The following is a 17,149-nucleotide window of genomic DNA, read 5'->3' as shown; positions in this document are numbered from 1 at the left end:
TGATAATTATAGCTAAAGTGGTACTCTTTTTGTAATAGCAGTGCATCCTAGAGAGTAAAATATGGTTCTCAAGAAACATTCTGCTGGGGAAAACAGTATTTGAATCTTAGTATTTTATGGAAGTGCTTTTTTACTTTTATAAAAGCAATTTTTGTATTGACTTTTGGAAGAAAATCAGTTCCAATAAAACACACATTTTCATTTGTATATCTATCAGAAGCTGGTAGATTTACTATACTATTCTGTTTTGAATAATAAAAATTGCAGGCATAATTAAATAACCAAATAGTTATCCCAATGAGAGAGTTGCTGTATAGTTTAAGAGACGGATGTTCAGATCTGTCTTTAATTAATCTCTGAGTGATAAGGAGTAATAAATTTGGTCATTTAATATTTTTTCCTTTTAAAATGTTTTATATTAGGGAAAATGCTCACAATAGTGTTTTCAGGTTTTATAGAATTGGTTGTCTTTAATAACCAATCATAGGCTGGGCATGGTGGTTCATGCCTGTAATCACAGCACTTTGGGAGGCTGAGGTGGGAGGATCACTTGAGCTCAGGAGTTGGGGACTAGCCTGGGCAGCATAGTGAAACCTCATCTCCACGAAAAATCAAAAAATTAGCCGAGTATAGTAATGCACACCTGTAGTCCCAGCTACTTGGGAGGCCGAGGCGGGAGGTTTGCTTGATCCTGAGAGGTCAAGGCTGCAGTGAGCCATGATTGTGCCACTGCATTTCAGCCTGGGCAACAGAGCACTACCCTGTCTCAGCAACAACAACAACCACCACCACCAATCACAAATGGTAACAGCTCAGGTATAGATGTTAAGCTCTACTCTTTTGAGTTGACCTCATGGCGGTAAATAGAATGATAGATACCCGAATCTGGGAAGTATGTGTGTGTTGAGGGAGGGATAGAGAGAGGTTGGTTAATGGGTAGAGACACGTAGTTAGATAGAAGGAATAAGTTCTACTGTTTGATAGCAGAATGGGGTGACTGTAGTTAACAACAATGCATTGTATATTTCAAAATAGCTAGAAGAGAGGACTCAAAATGTTTCCAACATATAAAAATGATAAATACTCAAGGTGATGGATACCCTGAATACCCTGACTTGATCATTGCATATTCTATGCATGTAACAAAATATCACATGCACTCCTAAAATATGTATAAATATTATGTATCAATCTTTAAAAATTTTTAAAAACTTACTCTTTTTGAGAGCAATGCAATTATTTAAGAATTTAGGGGGCTTTGCTTTATTCTTTGTGACTATCATTGATAGGAGTAAATATCTAAAGCACTAATTGCCATAGCTAAAATCTAAAAGATATGATTGTTAAATTATCACCTGGTACCATGAATCTTTAAGTTTTATGGTGTGGGGTTTTCCCCTTACCAAATGCAATATTACCCATAGAGTAGAATAACCTGAGTTAAATAGCCTCTTTGAAAAACATTGATAAAAGGCCAAGTGGGTTATATGAATGGCTACTCTGTCTTGATTCTCAGTACAAATCTTCACGGTATTTCTCTTGAAATATCACCTGCCTATTTTACTTGCATTTAAAATGTTTGGTATTTTATCTGTTAAATATTCCAGAAATTTTTTGTTTCTACATTAGGCTTTTTTAGACTGTGGTTACTTTTAAGAGGTTCACCCAAATTTTGTTTTTAACATTAGCAGCAGTTTCATGTTAATTTTAGTGATAATTTATAATATTTGCAGAATGAAAGTCCTAAGGGACTGGCTTTTAAAGAATATTGAGGAAATCTAAAATCCTCTTAATTTTTCTTAGTTTTCTTTTTTTCAATGTAATTCTATGGTTTGCCTTTTATTGTCAGGTATCAGAAGTTTATAATAACATGTAAGCCTCTGCAATTCAGTAAACACTTAAGGTTTTATAAGCATGTAGATACTTAATTTTTTAATAACTAAATATTAGTCTGGCTTTAAACTTAATATTAAAATCCACACACTGTCTTATTTTGACAACTGTGCAAAAAATAGAACACAGGAAAAGATGGCCCATGGAATGTGAGAAAATATTGCAAAACATATATCTGATAAGGGATTCACATGCAGAATATAGTTGTCCCTTGGTATATGTGGGGGATTGGTTCTAGGACCTGCCTGTGTATACCAAAATTTGCTCATACACAAATCCCGCAGAACCTGCATATATGAAAAGTCAAACATAGGTTTCACATTTTGTGAATACTGTATTTTCAAGCAACATTTGGTTGAAACAAAGTGTGTGTATAAGTGGACCCGTGTGGTTTATACCTTTGGTGCGCAAGGGTCAACTGTATGTAAAGAACTCCTACAACTCAACAACAAAAAAACAGTCTGTTTCAAAAAGAAGCAAAGGATTTGAATAGACATTTCTCTAAAGAAGATATACAAATGGCCAATAAGCACATAAAAAAATGCTCAACATATCTACTCATTAGAGGAATGCAAATCAAAACTACAGTGAGATACCATTTCACACCCATTGTGGTGGCCATTATAAAAAAAAAGGAAAATAAGTGCTTATGAGGATGTGGAGAAAGTGGAACCCCGTATATTGCTAGTAGGAATGTCAGATGGTGTGGCTATTATGGAAAAACATTGTAGTAGTAACTCAGAAAGTTAAACGTAGAATTACCATTTGATCTAATAGTTCCACTTATAGGTATACCCAGAAGAACTGAAAGTAGGAACTCAAACAGATACTGGGACACTTATGTTTATAGTTGCATCATTCATAATGGCAAAAATAGGTGGAAGCAACCCAAATGTCCATTGATGGATGAATGGATAAACAAAATGTGGTATGGACATACTTCAGTGGAATATTAACCTTATAAAGGGGGGAAATTCCGACATTTGCTACCACATAGATGAAGCTTGAAGACATTAATGCTAAGTGAAATATATCAGACACAAAAAGGCAAATACTGTATAATTCTGTTTAAAGGTACCTAGAGTAGCCAAACTCCATGAGTAGAAAGTAGAATGGTGCCGGGCGCAGTGGCTCACGCCTGTAATCCCAGCACTTTGAGAGGCCGAGGCGGATGGATCACGAGGTCAGGAGATTGAGACCATCCTGGCTAACACGGTGAAACCCCGTCTCCACTAAAAATACAAAAAATTCTCCGGGCCTGGTGGCGGACTCCTGTAGTCCTAGCTACTCCGGAGGCTGAGGCAGGAGAATGGCGTGAGCCCAGGAGGCGGAGCTTGCAGCGAGCCGAGATCGCGCCACTGCACTCCAGCCGGGCGACAGAGTGAGACTCCGTCTCAAAAAATAAAATAAAATAAAAAATGAATCACCCAGTCTGTGGTATTCTATATTGCAACACAAAACAGACGAAGACAAGAAGACAAAAAATTAAATTGGAACAAATCATTAAAAAAAAAAAAAAGTAGAATGGTGATTACCAGGTTCTGGGGGGACGAAGGGAATGGAAAGTTACTGTTAATGGGTACTAAGTTTCTGTTTGGAATGATGAAAAAGTTCTAGAAATAGAGAGTGATGATGTTTGTACAACATTGTGATTATACTTAATGCCACTCAATTGTGTACTTAAAAAGTAGTTAAAACAGTAAATTTTTTAATTTTATTTTTATTTTACTTTAAGTTCTGGGATACATGTGCAGAACGTGCAGGTTTGTTACATAAGTATACATGTGCCATGGTGGTGTGCTGTACCTATCAAGCCATCATCTAGTTTTCAAGCCCCACATGCATTAGGTATTTGTCCTAATGCTCTTCCTCCCCTTGCCCCTCACCCCCCTACAGGCCCCAGTATGTGATGTGCCCCTCCCTGTGTCCATGTGTTCTCATTTAGAACAGTAAATTTTTAAAATGTATATTTTACCAGAATTTAAAAAGTACCCCCAAATGGAGCACAGTAATATGCTTTTGTCTCTAAAAATGCATGGACCCAAGTGCCACTCTTTCGAGATTGATTCAAAAGGTCTGGAGTAGGGCCGATGCATCTGCATTTTTATGAGCCCTACAGGTGATTTTGATGGATCATCAGCTTAAGAACAATTGCTCCAAAGTTTTTTCTTTGGTAAGGGGTGAGCTGAGACCTGAGATGGGTAAACTAGACAAGGGGAACATGGAGAAATGACACTGAAATGTTAACTTTGGTGGTTTTCTCTAAGTGGTGGAAGTATTAATTCTTTTGTATTTTACTTGTTATATACATTTCTGCAAAATTACAAAATCCAAGAAATATACATATATATAAAACTTCCATAATCAGAAAAATACTTTAAAGTTTCATTTTGTTTTTAATTGACACATGGTAATTGTACATATTAATGGGCACAGAGTGATATTTTGATACATGTATACATTGTGTAGTGATAAAATTAGGGTAATTTAGCATATCTATCACTTCAAACACTTGTCATTTCTTTGTGGTGAGAACATTCAAAATTCTCTCTTCTAGCTATTTTTTAAAATTTTATTTCTTTTAATTAAAAATATTTATTTTAACATTTTTTATATAGAGAGGTGGGGTCTTGCTATGTTGCCCAGGCTCGTCTTGAACTCCTGGGCTCAAGTGGTATCCCATCCCAGCCTCCCAAAGTGCTGGGATTACAGGTGTGAGCCACCATGCTCGGCCTCATCTAGCTATTTCAATAAGTTATTAAGTTAAATTTAGTGTTTAAAAATATTATGACTAACATTGGAATAGTGTACTTCAAACTGGGAAAAGAATGTATAATAGTAATTTCCAAATGTGGTTGTACTGTCAGAATCACCATTAAACGCAGAACACTACTAAATTTACAAAGATAAAATGATACTAAGTGTTTCTGAGGCTATAGAGAAATGGGCCCTCTTGATGGTAACACAAATTGGACAGTAATTTGGAAAGGGACGTCAAAATTAATTTCAATTGTAAGCTTTTTTCCAAAGGAAATGGTCAGAAATGTATGCAGAGATTTACATTAAAAGATGTTAATCTCAGGGTTTGTTTCAAAGCTTCGTTTTCTGGCTACAGAAATAGCAATGTGTGTTCGTTATGAAATATATATGAAATATTGAAAGGCACTAATACAATAAAAACTACCTATAATCTCATAAACTAGAAGTTGGAACTGCTAGTTATTTAATATTTGATATCTTGCTTTCCAGTTTTTAAAATGTATGTGTGACACTTAAATGTCATAAACACACACTACATAAACATACAATACATATACATTGTGTTTATATACTATATATATTTATTATTTTTTTAATGGCTGGAATTATATTATCCAGCTTGTGACCTAAAGTGAACTGTTACTTGTTGTGGCATTATTTATAATAATGAAAAATTGAAAATTAACCCAAATCCTCAACTTTTGGGGATAGTTTATATTATGGTATATCACCATAATCTAATATCATGCAGGAAGATACATTAAATATTATAACGTGGAATATCGTGTGTTAATATTTAGGAATATATAGAATATAATATATAATAAAGATGAAATAGTACCCATTTCTGTGAATTAAAAAGGATATGTATGAAAATGCATAGCAAAGTGATCAAAAAGATAATGCCACAAAATATTTTTTAGTGTACACTCTAATATTTTCAAATTAGTAGAATTGTGTTTATAATATGTATTAAATTACCTCTTCAAATTTGGCTCTATCCCCTTCTCTCTGTTTTGATATGACATTTATCAGCTCTTCTTACTCCATCAACCATGTCTCTTTTAAGATCTCCTACACATTGCTGATCATTTTAACTCTGCTGCATTAAGTTAGTATATTCTGACATATCTTCTAGCTAAGTAGTTTTTGTCTTTGGATGTGTGTCTTATGCTATTAAGAGGAATTTAATTGAAATGTAAAACTCAATGGCTTTCTCCTGAGGTCAGGAACAAAACAAGGATGTCACTTTTGCCTCTTATATTTAACATTTTCTAGAGGTTCTGGCCAGGACAATTATATCAGAAAACTAAAAGTATGCCACAGTGTCATGGAAGGGGTAAAACTATTTCAATTTGCAGGTGACATGATATTATATAGAGAAAAAATTTATTGTTTTAAGTTTTGTGGATACATAGTAGGTATATATATTTATGGGGTACATGAGATATTTTAATGCAGCCATGCAATGCATAATCACATCAGGGTAAATGAGGTATCCATCTCAAGCATTCATCCTTAAATGTGTTACAAACAAGTCATTTATATTATTTATTTTAAAGTGTACAGTAAATTATTGTTTCCTGTAGTCACCCTGTTCTATAAAATATTAGCTCTTACTCATTCTACCTAACTATATTTTTGTACCTAATATCCATCTCTCCTTTCCCCCTGCCCTACTACCCTTCGCAGCCTCTATTAACTATTGCTCTACTTTCTATCTCTGTGAGTTCAGTTGTTCTAAATTTTAGCTCCTGGACGGGTATGGTGGCTCACACCTGTAATCCCAGCACTTTGGGAGTCCAGGGCAGGTGGATGGCTTAAGGGCAGGAGTTCGAGACCAGCCTAGCCAACATGGTGAAACCCTGTCTATAAAAAAATATACAAAAGTCGTGATGGCATGTGCCTATAATCCTGGCTACTCAGGAGGCTGAAGCAGGAGAATCACTTGAATCTGGGAGGCAGAGGTTGCAGCAAGCTGTGATCATGCCACTGCATTCCAGCCTTTGTGACAGAGCTGCCTCAAAAAAAAAAAAAAAAAAAAATTAGCTCCCCAAAATAAGGGAGAATATGTGAAATTTGTCTTTCTTGCTGTTTCGTGTTGTTTGAAATGACAGGATCTCATTCTCTTTTATGGCTGCATAGTACTCCATTGTGTACATGTACCATATTTTCTTTATTCATTCATCTGTTGATAAACTTTGGGTTGCTTCCAAATCTTGGCTGTTGTAAACAATGCTGCAACAAACATAGGAGTGCCGATCTCTTCAATATACTGATTTTTTCTTCTGAGTATATATCCAGCTGTGGGATTGCAGGATCATATGGTAGCTCTTTGCTTTTTTGAGGAACCTCCAAACTTTTCTCCATAGTGGTTGTACTAATTTACATTCCCAACAGCAATGTATGTGGGTTCCCTTTTCTCCACCTCCTTGGCAGCGTTTGTCTGTCTTTTGGATAAAAGCCACTTTAAAGGGTGAGATGATATCTTATTGTAGTTTTGATTAGCATTTCTCGGATGACCAATGATGTTGAGTACCTTTTCTTATACCTATTTTCCATTTGCATGTCTTCTTTTGAGAAATGTCTACTCAGATCTTTTGCCAATTTTTTAATTAGGTTGTTAGAATTTTTTTCCATTTGACTTGTTTCAGCTCCTTATATATTGTGGTCATTAATCCCTTGTCAGATGGGTAGTTTGCAGATGTTTTCTCCCATCCTGTGGGTTGTCTCTTCACTTTGTTGGATTGTATGCTTTGCTATGCAGAAGCTTTTTAACTTGATATGATCCCATCTGTCCATTTTTTTTGTGTTGGTTGCTTCTGCTTTTGAGGTATCACTCAAGAAATCTTTGCCCAGTCCAATGTCCTGTAGAGTTTCACCAGTGGTTTCTCTTAATAATTCCATAGTTTAAGGTATTAGATTTAAGTTTTTAATCCATTTGAATATGATTTTTTTATATATGGCAATAGATAGGTGTCCAGATTCATTCTTCTGCGTACGGATATCCAGTTTTCCCAGCACCACTTACTGAAGAGACTATCCTTTCCCCAGTGCATGTTCATGGCACCTGTGTAGAGTATGCGTTCACTGTAGGTGTGTGAACTTGTTTCTAGGTTTATTATTCTGTTTCATTGGCCTATGTGTCTTTTTTTTTTTTTTTTTTTTGAGACGGAGTCTCACTCTGTTGCCCAGGCTGGAGTGCAGTGGCGCAATCTCGGCTCACTGCAAGCTTCGCCTCCTGGGTTCACGCCATTCTCCTGCTTCAGCCTCCCAAGTAGCTGGGACTACAGGCACCCGCCACCGTGCCCGACTAATTTTTCATACTTTTAGTAGAGATGGGGTTTCACTGTGGTCTCGATCTCCTGACCTCACGATCTGCCTGCCTCGGCCTCCCAAAGTGCTGAGATTACAGGTGTGAGCCACCGTGCCCGGCCGGCCTATGTGTCTTTTTTATGCTAGTACCATGCTGTTTTGATTACAGTAGTTCTATAGTATACTTTGAAGTTATGTAATATGATTCCTCCAGTTTTGTTCATTTAGCTCAGGATAGCTTTCACTATTCTGGGTCTTTCGTGGTTCCTTATAAATTTCAGGATAGTTTTTTCGATTTCTGTGAAGAATATCATTGGTATTTATTTCATAGAGATTGCTTTGAATCTGAAGGTTGCTTTGGGTGGTGTGGACGTTTTAACAATATTGATTCTTTTGATCCATGAACATGGAATGTCTTTACATTTTTTGGTGTCCTCTTCCATTTCTTGCATCAATGTTTTATATTTTTCATTGTAGAGTTCTTTTACTTCTTTTTTTTTTTTTTTTTTTTTTTTTTTTGAGACAGAGTCTCTGTCACCCAGGCTGGGATGCAGTGGTGCAATCTTGGCTCTCTACAACCTCCACCTCCTGGTTTCAGTGATTCTCATGCCTCAGCCTCCCGAATAGCTGGGATTACACGTGTGCACCACCGTGCTCCGCTAATTTTTGTATTTTTAGTAGAGGCTGGGTTTTGCCATGTTGGCCAGCCTGCTCTTGAATTCCTGGCCTCAAGTGATCCACCCGCATTGGTCTCCCAAAGTGCTGGGATTACAGGCATGAACCACCGTGCCCTGCCTTGCTTCTTAAATTCCTGAATATTTTATTTGTAGCTATTGTAAATAAGATTACTTTCTTGATTTCTTCAAATTGTTCACTTGGCATATAGAAATGCCAATGATTTTTGTATATTGATTTTGTTACTTGCCACTTTACTGAAATTGCTGATCAGTTCGAATAGTTTTTTGGTGAAGTCTTTATTTTTTTTTCTTTCCCAAATATAAGGTCATGTCATCTGCAAACAAGGATAATTTGACTTCTTCCTTTCCCATTTGTATGCGCATTATTTCTTTATCTTCTTTGATTACTCTTACTAGGACTTGCAGTATGATGTTGAATAACAGTAGTGAAAGTGGGCATCCTTGTTGTGTTCAAGATCTTAGAGCAAAGACTTTCAGTTTTTTCCCATTCAGTATGATACTAGCTGTCGGTCTGTCGTATATAGCTTTAATATGTTGATGTTCTTCTGATACCCAGTTTTTTAGGGCTTTATATTATGAAGGGATGTTGAATATTACCACATGCGTTTCCAGCATGAATTGAAATGATTATATGGTTTTTATCCTTCATTTTGTTGATAACGATGTATCACATTGATTGATTTCCATATATGTGTGTGTGTATATTTATATGTGTGTATGTATGTATTTTTGTGTTTTTTTGTTTTTTTGTTTTTTGTAGAGATGAGGTCTCTTTATGTTGCCCAGGCTTGTCTTGAACTCCTGGGCTCAAGGGATCCTCCCACTTCGGCCTCCCGAAGTGCTGGGATTACAGGTGTGAGCCACCGCACTCAGCTGATTTCCATAAACTGAGCCATCGTTGCATCTCTAGGATAAATCCCACTTGGTCATGATGAATGGCCTTTTTAATGTGTTGTTCAATTTGTTTTGCTAGTATTTTGTTGAGGTTTTTTGTATGAATGATCATCAGGAATATTGGCCTGTAGTTTTCTTTTTTTGATGTGTCCTTGTCTGGTTTTGGTATCATTGTAATACTGGTCTCAGAAAGAATTTGGAAGTATTCCTTCTCTATTTTGCAGAATAGTTTCAGGAGGATTGGAATTAGTACTTCTTGGAATGTTTGGTAAAATTCAGCAGTGAAGGTATTAGGTACCTGGCTTTTCAATTTTTTATTTTTCTTTGGGGGGTGGGGTTGGGGCTTTACATGCCATAATATGTTTATTCTATTTTATTTTATTTTACATTTTCATTTTAGGTTCAGGGGTACATGTGTACCTAAATTGGGGTAAATTTACCCATACATGTACCCCTGAACCTAAAATGAAAATTAGGTAAATTGGGGTGTCTAGGTTTTCTTTGCTTTGGAGACTTTTTATTATTACTTTGATCTCATTACTTGTTATTGGTCTGTTCAGGTTTTGGATTTCTTCCTGGTTCAATCTTAGTAGATTGCATGTGTCTAGGAATTTGTCCATTTCTTCTAGGTTTTCCAATTTATTGGCATATAGTTGGTCATAGTAGCCTCTAATGGTCATTTAAATTTCTGTGGTATCAGTTTTAATGTCTCCTTTTCCATCTCTGATTTCATTTATTTGGGTATTCTCTCTTTTTTTCATAAGTAGTCTGGCTAAAAGTTTGTTGACTTTGTTTATCTTTTCAAAAAACCAAGTGTTTGTTTCATTGATCTTTTCTACTTCTCTTACTTTTCTACTTCTTTAAGATGCATCGTTAGTTTGTTTATTCGAAGTTTTTCTACTTTCTTTGATGTAGGTGCTTACAGCTATAAACTTTCCTCTGAGTACTGATTTCACTGTATCCCATAGGTTTTTGGTATGTTGTGTTTCCATTATTATTTGTTTCAAGAAATTTTTAATTTCTTTTTCAATTTCTTCACTAACCCACTGGTTATTCAAGAGCATATTGTTTACTTTTCATGTGTTCATATAATATCAAAAATTTCTTGTTATTGGTTTCTAGTTTTAGTTCATTGTGGTCAGAGAAGATACCTGATATGATTTCAATTTATTAGAATTTTAAATACTTTTTTTGGCTTAACATACGGTGTCTCCTTGAGAATGGTCCATGTGCTGGGGAGAAGAGTAAGTATAATGCAGCCATTAAATGACATATTCCTTAAATATCTGTTTTGTCTATTTGGTCTGTAATGCAGATTAAGTCTGATATTTCTTTGTTGATTTTCTGTCTGGATTATCTGTCCAACACTGAAAATGTGGTGTTGAAGTCTCTAGCTATTATTGTACTGGGGGCCTATCTCTCTCTCTCGCTCTAATAATGTTTCCTTTGTATATCTGGCTGTTCCAGTGTTGGGTGCATATATATTTAAAATTATTATATCCGGGCTGGGCATGGTGTCTCACGCCTATAATCCCAGCACTTTGGGAGGCCGAGGTGGGTAGATCACTTTGGGTCAGAAGTTTGAGACTAGCCTGGCCAACATGGTAAAACCCTGTCTCTACTAAAAATACAAAAATTAACCAGGGGTGGTGGTGGGCACCTGTAATCCCAGCTACTCTGGAGGCTGAGGCAGGAGAATCGCTTGAATCTGGAAGGCGGAGCTTTCAGTGAGCCAAGATCCCGCCACTGCACTCCAGCCTGGGCGATAGAGGGAGACTCCATCTTTAAATAAATAAATAAAATAATTATATCCTCTTGCTGAACTTACCCCTTTATTAGTATATAGTGACCTTTTTTGTCTTTTCTTACAGTTTTTATCTTGAAGTCTATTTTGTCTAAGTATAGTGACTTTCTTATAGGCTCTTTTTTGGTTTCCATTGGCGTGGAATATTTTTTTCATCCCTTTATTTTAGTCTATGTATGTTTTTATAGGAGAAGTGTATTTCTTGGTAGGCAGCTGACCAATGGCTGTTGTTTTTACATCCATTTGGCCAGTCTGTGTCTTTTGATTGGAGAATTTAGTCCATTTGTATTCAATGTTATTGCTCTTGTTGTTATTATTATTATTATTGAGACAGAGTCTCGTTCTATAGCCCAGGATGGAGTGTAATGGCGCAATCCCTGCTCACTGCAACCTCTGCCTCCCAGGCTCAAGCTTTTCTCCTGTCTCAGCCTCCCAAGTAGCTGGGATTACAGGCACACGCCACCATGCCCAGCTAATTTTTGTATTTTTAGTAGAGACGGGGTTTCGCCATGTTGGCCAGGCTGGTCTCGAACTCAGGACCTCAGGTGATCCACCCACCTCAGCCTCCCAAGGTGGTGGGACTACAGGCGTGAGCCACCACGCCTGGCCCCTACCTAGTATTATTATAATTATTATTTTGAGACAGAGTCTTGCTATGTCGCTCAGGTTGGAGTGCTAATTTTTGTATTTTCAGTAGAGACAGGGTTTCTTCATGTTGGCCAGGCTGGTCTCGAACTCCTGACCTCAACCAATCCATGCCCCTTGGCCTCCCAAAGTTCTGGGATTACAGGCGTGAGCCACCGTGCCTGGCGACCGTAATGTTTTAATTACTTTGCTTTGTAATATAATTTGAAACCAGGAAATGCCTCCAACTTTGATTTTCTTTGTCAAAATTGTATTCACTATTTGGGGTGTTTTGTGGTTCCATACAAATTTTAGGATTGCTTTTTCTTTTTTTCAAGGTGAATTTCTTTGGAATTTTGATGGGGATTGTGTTGAATCTGTATGTCACTTTGGGTAGTATGTACATTCTAACAGTATTAATTTTGTTAATACACAAATGTAGACTATTTGCGTTCAATTTCTTTCATCAGTGTTTTTCAGTTTTCAGTGTACAGATCTTTCACTTCATTGGTTAAATTTATTCCTAAGCATTTTGTTTGTTTTCATACTATTATAAATGGCGTTGTTTTCTTGATTTCTTTTTCTGATTATTTTTGTGTAAAGAAATGAAACTGAGTTTTGTATGTTGATTTTGTAGCCTCCAATGTTACTGAATTTATTAGTTCTAATAGTTTTTTAGTGGAGTCCTTAGGGATTTCTATATATAGGATCATGTCCTCTGCAAACAAGGATGATTTTAATTCTTTATTTCTGATTTGGATGCCTTTTATTTGTTTTTCTTGTCTAATTGCTCTTGGTAGTACTTCCAGTACTGTGTTAAAGAGAAATGATGAGAGGTGGGCATCCTTGTCTTGTTTCTGATCTTAGAGGTAAAGCTTTCAGTTTTTCCCCATTGAGTGTGATATTACCTGTAGGGTTTCATAAATGGCCTTTATTATGTCGAGGAAATTTCCTTCTATAACTATTTTTTTCTTTTTCTTTTCTTTTTTTTTTTTTTTTTTTTTTTTTTTTTTTTTTTTTTGAGACGAGTCTCACTCTATTGCCCAGGCTGGAGTGCAGTGGCCTGATCTCGGCTCACTGCAGTCTCCGCCTCTGGGGTTCAAGCAGTTCTCTGCCTCAGCCTCCCGAGTGGCTGAGATTACAGGCACCTGCCACCATGCCCGGCTAATTTTTTTGTTTTTTTAGTAGAGATGGGGTTTCGCTATCTTGGCCAGGCTGGTCTTGAACTCCTGACCTCGTGATCCACCTGCCTTGGCCTCCCAGAGTGCTGGGATTACAGGCGTGAGCCACTGTGCCCAGCCTTCTATAAGTATTTTGTTGAGAGGTTTTATCATGAAAGGATTTTGAACTTTGCCAAATGCTTTCTCTGCATCTATTGAGATGATTATGTCGTTTTCATCTTTCATTTTGTTAACGTGATGTATCACATTGGTTATTTTGCATATGTTAAAAGAACCTTGCATCCCAGGAATAAATTCCACTTGGTCCTGGTGTATAAACTTTTTGATGTGTTGTTGAATTAGGTTAGTTAGTATTTTATTGAGGGTTTTAATATCTGTGTTCATCAGTGTTATTGGCCTATGGTTTTCTTTTCTTTCAGCGTCTTTGTCTGCCTTTGGTATCAGGGTGATGCTTACCTCACAAAAAGAGTTTGGAAGTATTTCCTGTAATTCTGTTTTTGGAAGAGTTTAAGAATTGGTATTCATTGTTTTTTGAATGTTTGGTAGAATTCAATTTTGAAGCTATCTGGTTCTGGGTGCTTTTTGTTGGGAGGTTTTTTTAATTGCTACTTATTTCTTTTTCTTAATTTTATTTTTAATTTAATTATTTTATTTTATTTTATTTTATTTGAGACAGAGTATTGCTCCGTCACCCAGGCTGGAGTGCAGTGGTGTGATCTCAGCTCACTGCAACCTCTGCCTCCCAGGTTCAAGCAGTTCTCCTGCCTCAGCCTCCCAAGTAGCTGAGATTACAGGCGCCCACCACCATGCTTGGCTAATTTTTTGTATTTTTAGTAGAGACAGGGTTTCGCCATGTTGGCCAGGCTGTTCTCGAACTCCTGACCTCAGGTGATCCACCTGCCTTGGCCTCCCAAAGTGTTGGGATTACAGGCGTGAGCCATCTTGATTTTATTCGTATGAATTTATGGGGTACATGTGTAATTTTGTTACATGGATATATTACAGTGGTGAAGTCAGGGCTTTTAGTGTATCCACAGAATAATGTACATTCTACCCGTATTAAGTAGTTTCTCATTCACTCTTCTCATTTCCCCTGACCCTTCCAAGTCCCCATTGTCTATCATTCCACACTCTACATCCATGTGTTCACATTATTTAGCCCCACTTATAAGGGAGAACATGACACTATTTATCTTTCTGCGTCTCAATTGTTTCACTTAAGATAATGGCCTCCAGTTCCATCCATGTTACTGCAGAAGACATGCTTTTGTTCTTTTTTATGGCCAAATAGTATTCCACTGTATATATATACCACGTGTTCTTTGTTCATCTTTTGATAGACACTTAGGTTGATTTCATAGCTTTGCTATTGTGAATAGTGCTACAATAAACATGTAAGTGCAGGTGTCTTTTTTTTTTTTTTTATCTTTTTGATATAATGATTTCTTTTTCTCTTGGTAGATACCTAGTAGTGGGATTGCTGTATCAAATGTTAGTTCTATTTTTAGTTCTTTGAGTAATCTCCATACTGTTTTTCATGGAGTTTGTGCTAACTTACATTCCCACCAATAGTGTAAACATATTCTCTTTCCTCCTCATCTTTGCCAACATTTATTTTTTTACTTTTTAATAATAGCCATTCTAACTGGGGAAGATATGTCATTGTGGTTTTGATTTGCATTTTTCTGACGTTTAGTGATGTTGAGAATTTTTTCATATGCTTGTTGGCCATTTGTTATATCTTCTTTTGAAAAATGTCTATGTCTTTTGCCCACTTTTTAATGGAATTATTTGTTTTGTTTTTTGTTGTTGTTTGAGTTCCTTGTAAACTCTAGCTATCAGTCCCCTGCTGGATGTCTAGTTTGGAAATATTTTCTCCCATTCTGCAGATTGTCTGTTCACTCAGTTAATTATTTCTTTTGCTGCTTTTTATTTAAGTCCCATTTGTCTGTTTTTGTTTTAGTTGCTTTGCTTTTGAGGTCTTAGTGATGAATTATTTGCCTAGGCCAATGTCCAGAATGATTTTCTCCAGGTTTACTTTCTCTAGGTTACTTCTCTAGGTTTACTTCTAGTATTTTTATTGTTTCAGCTCTTACATTTAAGTCTTTAATCTATCTTGAGTTGATTTTTGCATATGGTTAGAGATAATGGTCCAGTTTCATTCTTCTGCATATGAGAATCCAATTTTCTTAGAACCATTTATTGAAAAGAGTGTCCTTTCCCCAGTATATGTTTTTGTTGACTTTGTCAAAGGTCAGTTGACTGTCAGTATGTGTCTCTATTTCTGTGTTCTGTATTCTGTTCCATTGATCTTTGTGTCTATTTTTATACCAGTACCATGCTGTTTTGGTTACTGTAGCCTTGTAGGGTAATTTGAAGTCAAGTAATGTGATACCTTCAGCTTTGTTCAAGAATTAATATTATTGGCCAGGCACGGTGGCTCATGCCTATAATCCTAGTACTTTGGGAGGCCGAGGCAGGCAGATCACTTGAGGCCAGGAGTTCGAGACCAGCCTGGCCAACATGGCAAAACCCTGTCTCTACTAAAAATACAAAAAAAAAAAAAAAAAATTAGCCGAGCATGGTGGCAGGCACCTGTAGTCTCAGCTACTTAGGAGGCTGAGGCAGGAGAATGGCTTGAACCCGGGAGGCGGAGATTGCAGTGAGCTGAGATCGCGCCACTGTACTCCAGCCTAGGCAACAAGAACGAAACTTCATCTAGGAAAAAAAAAAAGGAATTAATATTATTAAAATGACCATACTACCCAAAGCAATCTACAGATTCAAACCTAACTCTATCAAAATACCAATGTCATTTTTTATAGAATTAGAAAAAACAATCCTAAAAGTCATATGGAACCAAATAAGAGCCCAAGTAGCCTCAGTCTCTTTATTTGTAATTGGTCTGTTGAGGCTATTTCTTTTTTATTCAGTGTTGATATATTGTATGTTTGTAGGAATTTATTTCCTGTAGATTATTCAATTTCTTGGTATATAATTTTTCATACTAGTTCTTTATGATTTTTCTTTATTTCTGAGGCATTGGTTGTAATGTCTTCATGTCTATTTTATTTATTTGAGTCCTCTCTTTTTTTTCTTAATAGGCTAAGGGTTTGTTGGCTTGGCTTATTTTTTTCAAAAAACCAACTTTTCCCCCTATATCTTATCTATTATTTGATTTACTAATGCTTTGATCCTTATTTCCTTCCTTCTGCAAGCTTTGGGTTTAGCTTATTCTTTTTCTAGCTCCTAGAGGTATAAAGATAGGTTCCTTATTTGAGATCCTTTTTTGATATAGGCATTTATCATTAAAACATTCCACTTATTACTAAAGTATTTTCTTTAACCACATTCAAATGAAATTAGAAACCAATAACTGAAGGAAAGTTTAAAAATTTACAAATACATGTAAATTAAACAATATACACCTAAAAAACCAATGGACCAAAGAAGAAATCACAAGGGAAGTTAAAAAATGCTTAGAGGTTAATGAAAACAAAAACACAGGGTACTAGAATATGGGATATAACTTAAGTAATACTTAGAAATGTATGGTGGTAAATACCTGTATTAAAAAAGAAGATCTCAAATTTATAATCCAACCTTCTACTTTGCAAATTAAACCCAAAACAAGCAGAAGGAAGGAAATAATAAAGAAATATGAGGAACAGAAAAACAGTAGGGAAAATCATTGAAACCAAAAGTAGGTTCTTTGAAAAGATTAACATAATCGACAAACCTTCCTTCACTTACAAAGTAATGAGAAAAAAAGGCACAGCTAAAATAAGGGCCAACTACAGTGGGTCATGCCTATTAATCCCAGCCTTTTGGGAGGCCAAGGCAGAACGATCCTTTAAAGCTAGGAGTTTAAGAACAGCCTGGTCAACAAAGCAAGACCCTGTCTCTACAAAAAATAAAAAAAAGAATAAGCCAAACCTGGTGGCATGCACCTGTAGTACCAGCTTTTGGGAGGCCGAGGC

At 36.3% G+C, this 17,149-nt stretch overlaps 1 protein-coding gene across 10 annotated transcripts in view; it reads left to right on the top strand.

The window, feature by feature from the left end:
* Positions 1-17,149, top strand: part of ATRX (ATRX chromatin remodeler) — a 284,010-nt gene that overhangs the window by 168,521 nt on the left and 98,340 nt on the right. The gene's annotated exons all lie outside the window — the stretch shown is intronic.

The sequence above is a fragment of the Pongo pygmaeus genome, chromosome X (assembly GCF_028885625.2).
Source record: "Pongo pygmaeus isolate AG05252 chromosome X, NHGRI_mPonPyg2-v2.0_pri, whole genome shotgun sequence".
NCBI lineage: Eukaryota > Metazoa > Chordata > Mammalia > Primates > Hominidae > Pongo > Pongo pygmaeus.
This window is presented reverse-complemented; position numbering and strand designations above follow the sequence as displayed.